At 34.0% G+C, this 17,369-nt stretch overlaps 2 long non-coding RNA genes across 2 annotated transcripts in view; one reads left to right on the forward strand and one right to left on the reverse strand.

Moving 5' to 3' along the window:
• Positions 1 to 17,369, forward strand: part of LOC140631887 (uncharacterized) — a 114,031-nt gene that overhangs the window by 32,691 nt on the left and 63,971 nt on the right. The gene's annotated exons all lie outside the window — the stretch shown is intronic.
• Positions 14,807 to 17,369, reverse strand: part of LOC140631886 (uncharacterized) — a 158,603-nt gene continuing 156,040 nt past the window's right edge. The window contains exon 3 of the long non-coding RNA XR_012029407.1: positions 14,807 to 15,105. This is a non-coding gene — a long non-coding RNA (uncharacterized lncRNA). The remainder of the gene's footprint in view (positions 15,106 to 17,369) is intronic.

A 17,369-nucleotide genomic window follows, 5' to 3' on the forward strand; every position in this document is an offset into this window, starting at 1 on the left:
TTTATTTTCCTTGCTTTACTGCACAGTTTAGGACTTCCAACATAATGTAGAATAAAATAAATGTGGCAGACGTACTTGCCTTATTCCCAGTCTTAGAGTGGGAGATTATTTAGTCTTTCACTACTAAGTATGAGATTAGCTGAATGTTTCCTTCTTTTACCCTAATATTTACATTTGGCTGAGAGCTTTTAGAACTAGTGGATTATGCATTTTGTAGAATTTTATTGATCTCTATTTTTCTCTTATATAAGTTTTTTCTCATCTTTATGCATTTCCTTGCCTTATTTTTTATTTGTTCTTTTTTTAACTTCTTGTAATGGAAGTTTAGATCATTGATTGTGTACTCTTCCATTTTATTAATATAAGCCTTAAAAGTTATAAACAGTGCTTTAACTGTTTTCCACAAATTTTGAAATGGAGTTGTTTTCTTTGCAATTAGTTCCAAATATTTTCTAATTTTTCTTGCAATATCTTCTTTGACTTAAGGACAATTTAGAAGTGTACTGATCATTTTGAGGATTTCCCATTGGTCATTTACTCATTGATTATTTTTTCTTAATTGTGTTCTAAAAGGAGAAGATAGGGGATCCCTGGGTGGCGCAGCGGTTTGGCGCCTGCCTTTGGCCCAGGGCGCGATCCTGGAGACCCGGGATCGAATCCCACATCGGGCTCCCGGTGCATGGAGCCTGCTTCTCCCTCTGCCTGTGTCTCTGCCTCTCTCTCTCTCTCTGTGACTATCATGAATAAATAAATAAAATCTTTAAAAAAAAAAAAAAATAAATAAAAGGAGAAGATATTCTGTTTGACTTCAATCCTTTCATATTTATTGTTAAATTCATCTACTTGTTTATGATCCTGTGTGGTAGATAGAAAGTGACCCCCCAAGATGTCTATATCATGATCTCCAGAGCTTAAGAACTTCCAGAAACTTACACATCCAAAGAGCGATTAGAGAGGTGATTAAATTAAGGGTCTTGAGAAAAAGAGATTCTGGATTATCTGTGTGACAGTATAAGTAAATGTAGAATTTTGCTAGATATTGCCTATTCTTCTCCATAGAGAATTATACTATTTTTCATTATCACCTACAATATAAATGATTGTCTCTATCCAGCCTTGCTGGTAGAGTACACTGTCACACTTTTGGATTTTTGCCACTGGGAAAAATCAAATATTGTACCACTAATCAGTTTTAATTTATATTTGACTTCCAGTGAATAAGCTAAGCCTATTTTCTTTTTTTTTTTTTAAGATTTTATTTATTTATTCATGATAGTCACAGAGAGCGAGAGAGAGGCAGAGACACAGGCAGAGGGAGAAGCAGGCTCCATGCAGGGAGCCCGACGTGGGATTCGATCCCGAGTCTCCAGGATCGCGCCCTGGGCCAAAGGCAGGCGCCAAACCGCTGCGCCACCCAGGGATCCCCAGCCTATTTTCATATACTAAGAGTCATTTGCATTTCTTTTCTAGGTGAACTGTTTATATCTCTCTTGTGTTCTTTGTTGTTTTTTATATTTTCTCTGTCTAGCAACACTTTTTTTTGGAGTATTAACCATTTGTCTATGATGAAAACTGCAAGCATTCCCCCCCCAAGTTTATCATTCATTTCTACTTTATTTGTGGTATTTTTTTGCTAGACAGTGTTTAAGTTACTTTTGATCCAGTGTTCTGACCATTCATCCTTAGACAATATCTTAAAGAAAAAAAAGAACTCATACAAAATTTTAAACCATATTAACACTCCACTTACAGCAGTGAACAGATTATCTAAGCAGAAAATCAACAAAGAAACAATGGCTTTGAATGAAACACTGGACCAGATGAATTTAATAGATATATTCAAAACATTTCAGCCTAAGGCAGCAGAATACACATTCTTTTCGAGTGCACACAGGACATTCTCCAGAATAGATCACATACTGGGTCACAAATCAGCTCTCAAGAAGTACAAAAAAGTTTGAGATCCTACCATGCATATTTTCAGATGACAATACTGTGAAACTTGAAGTCAACCACAAGAAAAAAATTTCAATATGGAAACAAACAAATCCAGTAGAACAGATCAACAAAATTAAAAGCTGGTTCTTCAAAATAGCTAATAAAATTGATAAGCCCCTAGCCAGCCAAAAAGAAAAGAGAAAGGATCCAAATAGATAAAATCACAAATGAAGGGAGAGGGATCACAACCAACACCACAGAAACATAAGCGGTTCTAAGAGAATACTATGAAAAATTGTGTGGCAACAAATTGGGCAGTTTGGAAGAAATGGACAAATTCCTAGAAACTTACAAACTACCAAAACTGAAAGAGAAAGAAATAAAAAATTTGAACAGACCCATAACCAGCACATAAATTGAAGCAGTCATCAAAAATCTCCCAAGACGTAAGAGTCCAGGGCCAGAAGGTTTCCCAAGGGAGATCTACCATTTCAAGAGGCATTAATACCTATTCTCCTCAAACTGTTCTCCTAATTCTGGGAAACGAACTAGGGGTGGTGGAAGGGGAGGTGGGCGGGGGGTGGGGGTGACTGGGTGACGGGCACTGAGGGGGGCACTTGATGGGATGAGCACTGGGTGTTATTCTATATGTTGGCAAATTGAACACCAATAAAAAATAAATTTATATAAAAAGGTTTTCATCCTTCATAGGAACAATATTTCAAGAAGAAAGATGAGGAATGCATACTGGTCAACCACTGGATGACCATGGTATCCATATTCCCTGACACTGAAAATTGAAAATTTATAATTATACATGATCATAGAGTAAGTTCTTCTTTTTTTTATATATAGAATAAGATCTTTGAGAAGATCTTACATTTCATAGTGAACAGGGAGTGACCTCAGGCATTGAGAGAAGAGAGAAGACCACAATATCCTTAACAGAGAGGAAGGTATATCTTGCAGACAAAAGTAGAAAACAATGACTATTTAAGAGGTATTGATACCATGCATTTGAAAGAAAACATATTACTTTGAGAGATTTAGGATTCTGCTAAGGAGTCCCAGGCTTATTGTCTAGCAGAGTGAAACATTAAAGATATATAGTGGGGTTGCTGTGCTTGTTCTGGGCAGTAAAATGTAAGTAGCCCTGTGTCAGTTGACATGTTAGCTTTTCAACAAGTCAAATTTCTATTTATTGTGTTTCTATTTTTTTTTCTTCATTGGCCCAGAGTGAGCTTCCAATAAATAGAATTAATATATATATATATAAAATAGAAATGGAATGGAAATTTCCAAACTTATTCGATGAAGCCAGCATTACCTTGATTCCAAAACCAGACAAAGATCCCACTAAAAGGGATAATTACAGGCCAATATCACTAATGAACGTTGATGCAAAAATTCTTAATACAATACTAGCAAATTGAATTCAACAGTACATTGAAAGAATTATTCACCATGATCAGGTGGGATTTACTCCTAGGTTGCAGAGGTGGTTCAGTATTTTCAAATCAATCAACATGGTGTACCACATTGATAAAAGAAAAAGCATTTGACAAAATACAGCATTCATTCTTGATAAAAAAAAACCCTCAACAGAGCTGAGGTAGATGGAACACACCTCAACATCATAAAGGCCATATATGAAAGAGCCACAGCTAATATACTCAATGGGGAAAAACTGAATGCCTTTCCCTACAGTCAAGAAAAACACAAGGATGTCCACTCTTGACATTACTATTTAACATAGTACTACAAATCTTAACTTCAGCAAACAGACAACAAAAAGAAATAAAAGACATCCAAATCAGCAAAGAAGTCAAACTTTCACTATTTGCAGACAACATGATACTCTATCATGTAGAAAATCTGAAAGACTCCATGTCATACATGAATTCAGCAAAGTTGCAGGTTATAAAACCAATGTTCAGAAATCTGTTGCATTTCTATACACCAATAATGAAGCAAAAGAAAAAGAAATCAAGGAATCAATCACACGTACAACTTCACCAAAAATAGTAAGACAAAAGGGACCTCATCAAGATAAGAAGCTTCTGCATAGTGAAGGAAACAATCAACAAAACTAAAAGCTTGCAGAATGGGAGAAGATACTTGTAAATTATATATCTGATACAAGGTTAGTATCCAAAATCTATAACGAACTTATCAAACTCAACATCAAAAAAATACCAAATAATCCAGTTAAGAAATGGGCAGAAGGCATGAATAGATACTTTTCCAAAGAAGACGCCCAGGTGGCTAAGAGACACAAAAAAAGGTGTTCAATGTCACTCATCATCAGGAAAATAGAAGTTAAAACCAAGATGAGAAATCACCTCACATCTGTCAGAATGGCTAAAATTAACAATATAAGAAACAACAGATGTTTGTGAGGATGAGGAGAAAGGGAACCCTCTTGTATTGTTGGTGGGAATGCAAACTTGTGCAGCCACTCTGTAGAACAATAGGGAGGTTCCTCAAAAAGTTAAAAACAGAACTACTCTGTGACTCAGCAATTGCACTACTAGGTATTTACCCAAAGGATACAAAAATACAGATCTGAAGGGGTACATGCACCCCATTGTTTATAGTAGCATTATCAGCAATAGCCAAACAATGGAGAGACTGTATGTGTGTGTGTACACACACACACACACACACACACACACACACACACAATGGAATATTACTTAGCCATCAAAAAGAATGAAATCTTGCCATCGGCAATGATATGGATGGAGCTAGAGTGTATTAAGCAAAGTGAAATAAGTCAGTTAGAGAAAGAAAAATACCATATGATCTCACTTTTTGTGGAATTTGAGAAAGAAAACAGATAAACATATGGGAAGGGGGAAGATAAACAAATCATAAGAGACTGTTATTGATAGAAAAAAAACAGGGTTGATGGAGGGAGATGGGTGAGGGATGGGCTAGATGGATATTGGGTACTAAGGAGGGCACTTGTGATGAACACTGGGTGTTGTGTGTAAGTGATCAATCACTGAATTCTACTCCAGAAACTAATATCATATTGTATGTTAACTAACTAAAATTAAAAAGAAAAACCCACATATACACAATATAATTGGATACTCAGAGGAAATATGATGTACTGAAATACACATAAAATTTGTAATGAGAGAAAAAGGATCTGTGTATTTCAAATGGAATAATTTTTATAATCTTTGAATATAAAAGATTTGGATATAAAAAAAGCATAACTTTTTTTGTAAAACATTGAATAAAAAAGCATAGCATTCTCATAATGAAAAAAGAAATGGAGAGAGAGAAATTCAAGGTGACTAATCATGGAATGATCTTATAATATTTTTAGACTAATTTTTTAGACTGAATGGAGCACAATAATATTTATGCTGGGAAAAAGACATACCCAGAACTGTTGAGGATAAACTGGAATATTTAGTTATCTTGCTATTACACCAATTCCTTATTCTGATAGCTGGTTAAACTAAAGGGAAGGATGTGATCAATTTTTAGGAGGAAAAATTTTTTTCAGAAAAGAATATTAGGTAATGAGTATATAAACTACAATAATATTACATATCATAGTTTTCTCACCACCCTCAATGAAATCAATCCAGGCAAAGACTATTTCTAAAAAGGTTAAAATCATTGGTCAATAGTCATTGGAATATAAGATATACACATGCTGCCAAAGGAAAATATGTCTTTCAATATGGAGGTCTACTGATCATCAAATCTATTAGTGATCAAACTTAGCATCACTAGTACTGGGATAATCTGACATCGTGTGCCTCTTGATAAGAGGCAAAGCAAAATACACACCATTACCTATGAAATACTATCTTCCAAAACATTTATTGTGAATCTGGTTTTTTAGATACACGTTTCAGTTTTCCAGAAATAGGGGATAGGGGATAAAGAAAAACAGTAAAAACACTAAAAAGAAACAAACAGATACTTTCAAAATGTAGGACAATCTATGAGAAAACTTACTTGATCTTTTTAAAAAGTCAATGTAATTAAGTACCTAAATGTTGCTTGGAGACTATTCTAGATTTAGGAATACTAGCAATAAAGCAAGCAACTGCAAATATGGCCATTACCAATTGCTGAATCTTGATGATGGGCATTTATTTTTGTTCAGTTGTCCTGCATGCGTGAAATTTTTCATAATAAAAAAATTGGGAAAAAAATAGTAGTTTGACAGTATTGTCTTGATTGGATATCAATCAGTTCAGTCAAAAAAAATAAATGATAGTATATCAACTTTAGATATTGAATTTTCACCTCTTCATGATCACCTAATTAGTTAATAAGACTTACTATTTTTAGCAACTTGCTTCATTAATTTACCTCTATACTTGCAGAAGATAGAGCAATGGTCAAGACTGAAAAAATAAAATATTCATCATATCAGCAGGAATTTCTGCTTGATTTATTATGCAAAGATGATGACAGGGTTGTTATTTGGGCAACATAAAAAGGAATAGAAAGCCAGATAAGTAAGATTCTCTAGTCTTTATTTTAAGTTTTAATTATGTATGTCACCCACAGTTCAAGCCAGCTGGTATGTTGAACTCAGAGCAAAAAGAAAAAAAAAAGATAACATTAAGCATTGATTCTGTTTATCTTTGCAAACTAATATTTTGTCTCCTTAATTAAGCTTGGCTTGTGGCTATTAAGAGAAGGATGTCTAAAATTATTCACCATTTTCCCTCACCCAAAATTAAACAGGATGTCTTTTAAAGCAAACTCTTTGACACAACTTCCTGGTAAATAAGTTTCATTACAATTCTTTTTCTTAAAGTTTTGTGATCTGCAATTTCCATCAAAATTTATAGGGCAAGTAGATAACAAAATATCTAGCTGCAAAGGAATTCTGATTTCTTCTTTTATTATTAGCAGTTTAAATACTCATCTCATTTAGACTGTAAGATGGAACTCTGTCTCAGCATTGCGTATCTTAGATTGAGAAATACTTATAACAGGCATAAGTAGAAGTAGGACTAGAGCCTGACAGAGCAGCATAAAACAAAAATGCTTAATAGCAAGTTTTATATTGATGGTCATCATTTGAGAGTGAGGTCAATTATATCACGGAAGTGGGCTTTGATTATCTACTGGGACTAAGAGGCTCTGTTCACTGTGTTTTCACTTGACTCTTCTTTAAGCATGTATTAGTGAGTAGTGATTGGCAAGATGAAATGAAATATTGACAACAGGATAAAGAACATTCAAAATACCTTACTTATTGTCAGCAGTTCAGCACCTGGTATCATCTTCACAGACCAGAGTTTGGGGGGAAAATGTTTTTCCTGAAAAGGGCCACATAGTAAGTAATCTAGGCTTTTTATGTCAGACTGTCTCTGTCACAGCAACTCAACTCCACCATTGTAGTGCAAAAGCAGCATAGACAATACATAAATGTAGTGGCTGTGCTCAAATAAAACTTTATTTATAAAAATAGGGAGCAGGTCAGATTCGACTTGCAAGCTGTATTTGCCATCTCCTAGCATAGATGATCAAATCATTCAGTTAGCAGATGGCATCTGATGTAGAATTTGGTTCTTGAAAAAGCAGAATTGAGAAAATCAAATTATGTTTGGACAATAAGAAATTACTTATGATTTTCCATTTTGTCTTTTGAATGAATTAATTATCACTTGCTATTAGTATTAACGTGCAAAAGATAGGAAAAACAAGCTATAAGTCAACTGAAAACATATAACTGATTTGTATATTTTCTTTCTTTTTGTCCCATGCAACTGTGAAAATTTAAGAATTTCCTCTTAAAAGAGGAAAATGATACATTTTGGGGTTTTGACTCAAACTTTGTTGGATGAAGATCAAACACTGAGCAACAGAGTTACTTATATGTGAGGGTCATATATAGAAATGTGGCAAAAAATATGAAATGAATAGGATGCTTTTAATATATGCAGCATTGAAACATTTTGCTGCATTGTAAAGAATCTTTTCAAGTCCAGCAGTGGCCTTCCCACCTAATGGTTTCTTTCTGACACAAACATTTCATGAGGGTTGAAGACAACTTGTGAAATACCCAGCTCAAATGGGTTCTTTAAAAAATAGTTAAACTGTGTGGATAAGGTAACACCACAACTTTCATCACACAGTTCTGTGTGTACATTTCTTTCATCAGTTGTACTGTTTTCACAGTACAGATCTTTCACCTCTTTGGTAAGTTTATTCCTAGGTATCTAATTGTTTTTGATGTAATAGCAATTTTGTAATTACATTTACATTTTGATGTAATAGTAAATTGGAATATTTTCTCAATTTTTATTTCTGCTGATTTAAATACAATAGATTTTTGTACATTTATTTTGTATCCTATGACTTTACTGAATTTATCAATTGTGGTAGTTAGTAAACACAGTTCTTTGAAAAATAGTCATTATAATTGACAGAGGTGTGCATAGACTCAGATATGACTAGACAGCTTAAATACTAAAATTTACTTTATGGAGCCAATAAAGCCCCCTGGAAATGTATCAGCCTAATATCTTTTTTACAATATTCCCAGCATCCTTACCAAGTGTGTAAGGAAGGTCACTTCTAAAAGAAAGAAGGGGGGTCGGAGAGAGAGGGGTGGTGGAAGAAAGAAAAAAAAGAAAAGAAAAGAAAAGAAAAGAAAAGAAAAGAAAAGAAAAGAAAAGAAAGAAAAGAAAAGAAAAGAAAAGAAAAGAAAAGAAAAGATAAGATAAGAAAAGAAAAAAGACCCTTCCTTACAAGTACAAAAACCTGAGCAAATATAGCATTCTAGCACTCCTTGATAATATAACCAATTTTCCAATTATACCTGTTACAAAGAGAACAGATTCTTACTGAACTATGCAACTAAATATATTGCCATAAAAATTAAAAAAATAAAAAAATTTAAAAAATAATTTTAAGGGCCCACTCTGAGAAGCTACGCATGGATTCTGGGGACAGATTGTCTGGGTATGATTGCAGTTGTGTGACATTGGGCAAACAACTTACTAACCTTCTCTGTACCTTAATTTCATCATCTATAAAGTGGGGATAGTAATATCAACCTCTTAAGATTATACTGAAAAATAAATGAGTAAATATGTATAAAACATTTAGAAATGGTGGCATGTAGTCAGGGAAATATAAGGATTGAATGAATTTATATCAACTACCCTTTAATCTGAAGTTGGAATTTCTCTTATGGCCCTTAAGTAAAGAGAATGAAGGAACCATGCAATTAATACCTATTGCTTTTTATTATATTCAAAATGGAATTTTAAATTTGTGGTAAATATTACTGCTGCTCATCAGTATTCTCTTTTCCACACATTGGAAGTTATTCATGGGTATGATATTTTTGATCAATAATGTGTGAGCTGAAGTGAAAAGTGTGAGGATCTTTCTTTCTCTCTCTTCCTTCCTTTAAAGTGGGCTCCACACTGGGCATTGGAGCCCAACACAGAGCTTGAATGCATGACCCTGAGATCCAGCCCTGAGCTGAGCCAAGATCAGCTCATGACTGAGGCACCTAGGTACCCTATGTCTTTCTTATCTTAGATATTTATTTGGTTATATTAATGGTGATGACTACGCATCACATTCTGGGAAAATCTCCCATCCAAGTACTAACCAGGCCCGACCTTGCTTAGCTTCTGAGAACAGACAAGATCGGGTGCGTTCAGGGTGGTATGGCTGTAGACAACATTCTGGGAAAATCGTGATGAACCCTAATCCTTGATATAATGGAAATGTGAATATTTTGCAAATATTAATTATGCTAGGTAACCATTTATTAATTTAATATGTGAAATTCCTAAGAGACTATAACTATCTGATCTCCTCATTTGATGATCACTTAGGTACAAAGAAAGAATTTAAAATTGTTACTCTCTGATTACCAGCTTTCACTTTGCCGAATCTGGTGGCCCAAAGGCTGTTTCATGTGTCCCATCTTGTCTTTCTTTTCCATCTTATTTTAATATAGCACTGGCTCACTGCTAGGCTTTTTGAAAAGCAACTAACTGACTAAATAAATAAATAACCAAGCCTTCCATTACAGAAGCATGATGTAGATTTTAAGCAAAAAAATAGAACTCCAAGAAAGTGTCTATAGGTTTCTTTCCATCTTCTATAACCATAGCATGATTTATAGGTTCAACAAGCACTTAAAGCTTATATTCTGGGTCTGTATTAAAAGGACATGCCGTGCGCTAATCATGTTATTTATGTACCTCTTTCTACACACTCACAACCTTACTCTGAGAGCATATTTTACAAATAAGGATATTAAGTCTCTTAGTGCAATTCATTGAATCCCTAATACATGCTAGGTGTTGTTACAGGTGTTTTACATTTGTTATTTCATTTACTCCTAGGAACTTTTCAGTTGTAGTGTTACCTTATCCACAGATGAGGAAATAAGCTTGATTACCAGCTTTCACTCTGCTGAATCTGGTGGTCCAAAGGCTGTTTCATGTGTCCCATCACTACATATCTTAAAGATAATTTTTAAAAAGGTAATAGAAAAATATCCATTCATGGTAAAAAGCTTCAACAAAGTATTTTAGAGGAAACATGCCTCAACATAATAAAGGCCATATACGGAAAATCCACAGCTTACATCATCCTCAATGGGGAAAAACAGAGGTTTTTTCCCTTAAGGTCAGAACAAGACAAAGATGTTCACTCTCACCACCCTTATTCAACATAGTACTAGGAAGTCTTAGCCACAGCAATCAGACAACCAAAATCCCAAAAATCCACCAAAAAAACTACCACAATTGATAAATTCAGTAAAGTCATAGGATACAAAATAAATGTACAAAAACCTATTGTATTTAAATCAGCAGAAATAAAAATTGAGAAAATATTCCAATTTACTATTACATCAAAAACAATTAGATACCTAGGAATAAACTTACCAAAGAGGTGAAAGATCTGTATTCTGAAAACAGTACAACTGATGAAAGAAATTCAAGACAATACAAAGAAATGGAAAAATATTCCATGTTTATGAATTGGAAGAACAAATATTGTTAAAAATGTCTATATTGCCCAAAGTGATCTATACATTTAATGCAATCCCTTTCAAATTACCAAGATTTTTCACAGAACTAGAAGATACAATCTTAAAATTTGTATGGAACCACAAAAGACTCCAAGTAGCCAAAGCAGTCTTGAATAAAAAAAGCAAAACTGGAGGCATCACAATTTAAGACTTCAAGTTATATTACAAAACTGTGGTAATCAAAACAGTATGGAACTGGCACAAAAATAGGCACATAGATCAATGGAACAGAGTAGAAAATCCAGAAATGAACCCACAATTATAGAATCAATTAATTTTTGACAAAGCAGAAAAGAATAAGCAATGGTAATAAACACAGTCTCTTCAACAAATAGTGTCGAGAAAACTGGATGGTAATACGAAAAAGAAAGAAACTGGACCTCTATATTATACCATACATAAAAATAGATTCAAAATGGATGAAAGACCTAATAAGACCTGAAACAAAAAAATCCTGGAATAGAATACAGGCACTAACTTCAGCATCGGCTGTAACAACTTTTTTCTAGATATGTCTCCTGGTGCAAGGGAAACAAAAGCAAAAATAAACTATCAGGACTACATCAAAATAAAAATCTTCTGCACAGCAAAGGAAATAATCAACAAAACTAAAAGGCAACCTCTGAATGGGAGAAGATATTTGAAAATGACATATCTGATAAAGGATTAGTATCTGAAATATATAAAGCATGTATACAACTCAACAGCCAAAACCCAAACTTTTCAATTAAAAAATGAACAGACATTTCTCCAAATAAGACATAGATATGGCAACAGACACATGAAAGATGTTCAACATCACTTACCATCAGAGGATTGCAAATCAAAACTACAATGAGATATAACCTCACACCTACCAAAATGGCTAAAATCAACAACACAAGAAAGAGCAGGAGTTGATGAACATGTGGAGAAAAAGGAACCCTCTTGCACTGCTGGTGAGAATGCAAACTGGTGCTACCACCAATAGGGGCAGCCAATTGGTTCCTCAAAAAGTTAAAACTAGAACTATTATATGATCCAGCAATTGCTGGACACATCACAGAAGACTTTTACCATAAAAAGAAAAACTTCTGAAATTGGGCTTTATCAAAAGTAAAAACTTCTCTTCGGTAAAATTACCATTAAGAAAATGAATAGGCAAATCACAAACTGGAGGAAAGTAGTTGTAATACATATCTCTGGCAAATACATATATCTGTACTATATAAAGAATATCTATAATTCAATAATACAAAGGCATGCAGTATAATTTTTAAAAGTATTTGGCAAAGGGATAACCACATAGAAAAGAATGAAATTGGACCCCTATCTTAAGATGTCAACAAAAACTAACTCTAGGGGTACATGGGTAGCTCAGTCAAGTGTCTGATTCTTGGTTTCAGTTCAGATCATGATCTCGCAGTCAGGAGATGGAGGATTGCATAGGGCTCTATCTATGCTCAGCACAGAATTGGCTTCAGATTCTCTCTCTCCATCTGCTTCTGTCTCTGCTTGTGCTCTCTCTTTCTCTCTTTCTCTCCCTCACTCAAATAAAAAAAAGCAAACAAAACTAATTCTAAATGGATTAAAAGACTTAAACATGAGACTTGAAACCATCAAATACCTAGAAGAAAATATAGGGGAAAACCTCCTTGACATTGACCTTGGCAATGATTTTATGGCTATAACACCAAAACCACAAAAAACAAAGGCAAAAATAAACAAATGGGACTACTTCAAACTAAAAAGATTCTACACAGCAAAAGAAATGATGTTAAGATATTAATACAACATACAGTTCATACAATTCAATAGAAAAAAAAAACAAAACTGATTTTTGGGCAGCCCAGCGGTTTGGCGCCACCTTTAGCCCGGGGTATGATCCTGGAGACGGGGTATCGAGTCTCCCTCAGGCTCCCTGAATGGAAGCCTACTTCTTCCTCTACCTGCGTCTCTGCCTCTCTCTCTCTCTCTCTGTGTCTGTCATGAATAAACAAATAAAATCTTTTTTAAAAAAACTGATTTTTAAAATGGGCAAAGGTCTTGAATAGACATTTTTTCAAAGAAAACATACAAATTGTAAAAGAGTATATGGAAAAAGTGATCAATATCATTAATCACCAGGGAAATGCAATCAAAACCACAGTGTTGAAATCACTTTACTTGTTAAAATGACTGTTATCAAAAAGATAAAAGATAAGTTCTGGTGAGGAATATGAGAAAAAGGACCCTTGTGCACTATTTATAGGAATGTGAATTAGTACCCCACTATGGAAAACAGTATGGAAGTTCCTCAAAAAAATTAGAACTACCCTAAGATCCAGTAGTCTCACTTTGAGTATATATCTAAAGGAAATTAAATCACCATCTCGAAGAGATATCTGCACTCCTATGACATTGCAGCATCATTCACAATAGCCAGGACATGGAAACAACATAGATGTCCATTGATAGATGAATGGATAAAGAAATTGTAGTGAAAATACACAATGGAATATTATTCAGCTGTAAAAAGTAGGAAATCTTGCCATTTGTAAAATATGGATGGACTTGTAGGGCATTATGCTAAATGACACCTTAGAAATAGTGTGTGATCTCACTCATATGTGGAATCTAACAAAACCCGAACTCATAGAATTAGAGATAGATTCATCGTTATCAAGGACTGGAGAGTAGAAAAAACAAGGTGATGCTGGTCCAAGGGTACAAACTTTCAGTTATAAGATGAGTAGTTATGGTGACTATAGTTAATGATACTGTACTGTAGATCTTAAATACTCTTACTACCATCAAAACAAAAAAAAGTGTAATTATGTGAGGTGATGGATATGTTAACTAATTTTTGTGATAATCATTGTGCAACGTATACATGTATCAAATCATCACATTGTACACCTTAAACTTACACAATATATGTCAATTGTATTTCAATAAAGTTGGAAAGTAAGGTTTTTTAGTTTGGCAAAGGGCCCAAACAGACACTTCAAAAAGGAAGATCAATGAATGCCTAATAAGGATATAAGAAAGTGTTCAACATCATTAGTTATTAGGAAACTTCAAATTAAAGCTTCAGTGATATACCACTTGTATCCAGTAAAATAGCTAAAATTTAAATGACTGGCATAGTGAAAGTTGACAAGGTTGTAGAGAAACTGGAACTTTCATACAAGGTCGGTGAGAACATAAAGTGGTAAATATCTTTGGAAAAAGATTAAGTAGTTTTACTTAACTCTTACAGAGGTAAACAATATCTTACCCAGCAATTCCATTCCTAGCTAATAATCACAGTGAAATAAAAATATGTATGTTCCTTTAGCTCCCATGGCAAAGCAAATCATCAAAAACTATTTGTATTAGTGAAACCTGCTTTTGGTATTTCTGAGATTGAGACATGTTTTAAAACACTGCTTTCTCAAAATAAACTTTAACTTCAAATAAAAGCATAAATAATTTCCTGTCCATTTGGGAGATATTTCTGATTGAAAGAGTCATCAAAGCAAGTTTCAGAGACTAAATTTTCCCAAGTGATTTTTTTCTTGACGTTCATATCATTCAACCCTATGCACAATCCCCTATGCACAATCTATTATATGATAATTAAAGCAATAAAAATTATAAACCTTCATTGTACCTAGAACATAGTTTGGCAGATGAACACATAAGTATCTTTTTTAAGGGAAACAGTGATAAATGCTACAAGGGAGCTAGAATGAATTTTCTGCAAGAATATAGCTGTGATAACAGATTAATTTGTCAGAGAGTATAGGGAAATTCTTTATAGACAATTCAGAATTTTAACTGAACTTTAATAGGCAGATATGACAAAAATAAAAATTGTCAATTTCTTAAAGCTTTTATGTATTTATTAGTAATGTTCAATGAATTCACTCAATAGATATTAAATCAGCAAATAGTTACTAAGCACTTAGTATGTCAAATCTGGTAATTGGCATCCAAGGTACTTAGGAAGTACTTATATTTTATACACTTATTTCCATTTCCACTATGACAATCCTTAGTCCAAGGCATGAGTGGTCTCCTACTGGACTGAAAGGCTTCTTCAGTGACGTCCCCTTCTTTTCTCTTAATTTCCTCTGATGCATTCTTCTCACAGTATAATGATTTTTAAAAACCTAGAAATATATTAAAAGGCTTTTAAGTAAGTGATACTTGTTCTTGGAATGCTCTTTCCCTGCTCTCATGTTTCTGTGTCCTACTGGCACTTCAAATTCACATTCACATCCTCAGTGCTTCCTTCTCCTGACAACTCTATCTTCCCAACTCAAAACACATCTTCATTTTAGCACATTTCGATTTTAAATTTGTACTTAAATGTTGGTATGTTTCTGTATTATAATTCTCCCCAACAAGACTGTCAAGCACTTGAGAGCAGGGATTTTGCTTTTTTGGCTACCAATGAACACCTAGCATCCAGTACAGAATCAACACATAGTAGACACTGAATAAATATTTGTTTAATGTTGTATTGTGGCAAAATCAGGTATGATACTTGACTTCATGGAACTAACAGCCTTATGAGTGAGGCAGATGTTAATCACAGAAGTAAACAGAGAAAACTATAAATTGATAAGTGCTTGAAGTATAGCATATGATTTTATAAGAACATGTAATAGAAGGATGACTTTCCCAAAGAGGGTGCAACTGAGCTGAGATCTGAAAGATACCTGGAGAGAAGAGGTAACAAGCGCCTTTTAGTAAGAGAAAACAGCTTGTGAAAAAGCTTTGTTGTGGGTCAAACATGCTGGGTTAGAGCAATAGTTCTCAACTGGGGACTTTGTCAATGTCTGGAGGTATTTTGAATTGTCATAATAGAGGTGGGATGTGCTACTGTCATCTAATGGGTGGAGGCCAGAGATCCTGCTAACCATCCTATAAAGAATAGGATAGCTCTCCACAATAAAGAATTATCCAACCAAAATGTCAACAGTGCTAAACTTGAGAAATCTGGGTTACAGTATTGTTTCTCAAACACTTTTTTACTTTAATAAGAAATAAGTTTCACAACATAATCCAGTAAACAAGCACACAAAATTAAAAGCACTTACCTAAAATAATATTTACACTTCTTGCTTGTGATATACTATATTTTCTATTCAATCCTGGTTTTTGATGCTGGTCTCAATTCACTAAACTTATTTTGTGACATACTATTAAGTTTCAGTATGCAGCTAGAAAAATCCTATATTGGAGAACTAAAAGAAGGCAACTGGTTGGATCTCAAACATCAAGAGAAGATCTGGAAGTGGTAATAATGGTGAGGCAGGCCAGGGTAAGACTCCTCAGGGCCTTATAGGCCATGTTAAGGATTTGGTCTCTATCCTAAGAGTAACAAGAAGACACTGAAAGATCGTGAGCAGGAATATGACATGATTAAATTTTAATTATAGTGCCCAACAAGAACTGTCGAAAAGAAATATAATGCATGCCATGTATTTAATATTATATTTTCCAGTATCCTCATTTCTTTAATAAGGTAAAAAATGGGTAAAATTAATTTTTAATACTATATTTTATTTAAACCAATAGGTCACTTCAACCTGCAACCATTATGTATGACTTGATGCTTGTATCATTGAGTTATTAACCCTTAGTTAATGAGTGCTAATATTGATCAGTATGAAAGCATTAGTCTTTCCTCATTACCTACCCCAAACTTCTCTGGCAGGCAGTTTTTAGCTCTTCTAATGTGTGTGTGTGTGTATGCGTGTGTGTGTAAAAATCTACCCATGTTCCATCCACCAAATACAAAAGCTATTACATATCTTTGCTTTATGGCATGTTAAACTCAGATGTGAGCTTACATCATGCATATTTGCTGACCACTCTGGGCTCTGCCTCTGGAGCTGCAGTTCACCCATCAGTCGCTCTGCCTCAACAAGAACAAGCATCATTATGTGTAGAATGATCTTTCCAAGTGTTACATTCTACAGCATATGTTCTTCTTACCAGAAGTTCTTCAAATACAAATAGGAAACAAAACATCTTTTTAAAGTTTGTTCATTATGGAAGTTATATATTTCATGTTAAATGCAAATAGATTTTATATATATGAAATAAAATGGGATGACACAGTATAAATTGCTCTGAATCCTTCTTTTCCCACTTAACCATAGCTGTCACCATCTTTCTATGTCATCAGAGCATTCTGCAGCATCTGTATCTAACAAGAAGTAGAAGAAATTCCTCATCCCTGGTTCCAAATTGCTTGCTGCTCTTTTTGCTATTATAAATAATGATGCATAAACATTTATGTTAGTGTTTCCACATTTGTTTTGTTATTTTTTAAATATAAATTTCCAGAGTAAAGTATTTCCATGCAAAAGGTCATGGAAATGTTAAAGGTCTTAGTACAGACAAACTGCTTCCAGAGAGGATA

This window comes from Canis lupus, chromosome 4 (assembly GCF_048164855.1).
Source record: "Canis lupus baileyi chromosome 4, mCanLup2.hap1, whole genome shotgun sequence".
Classification (NCBI taxonomy): domain Eukaryota; kingdom Metazoa; phylum Chordata; class Mammalia; order Carnivora; family Canidae; genus Canis; species Canis lupus.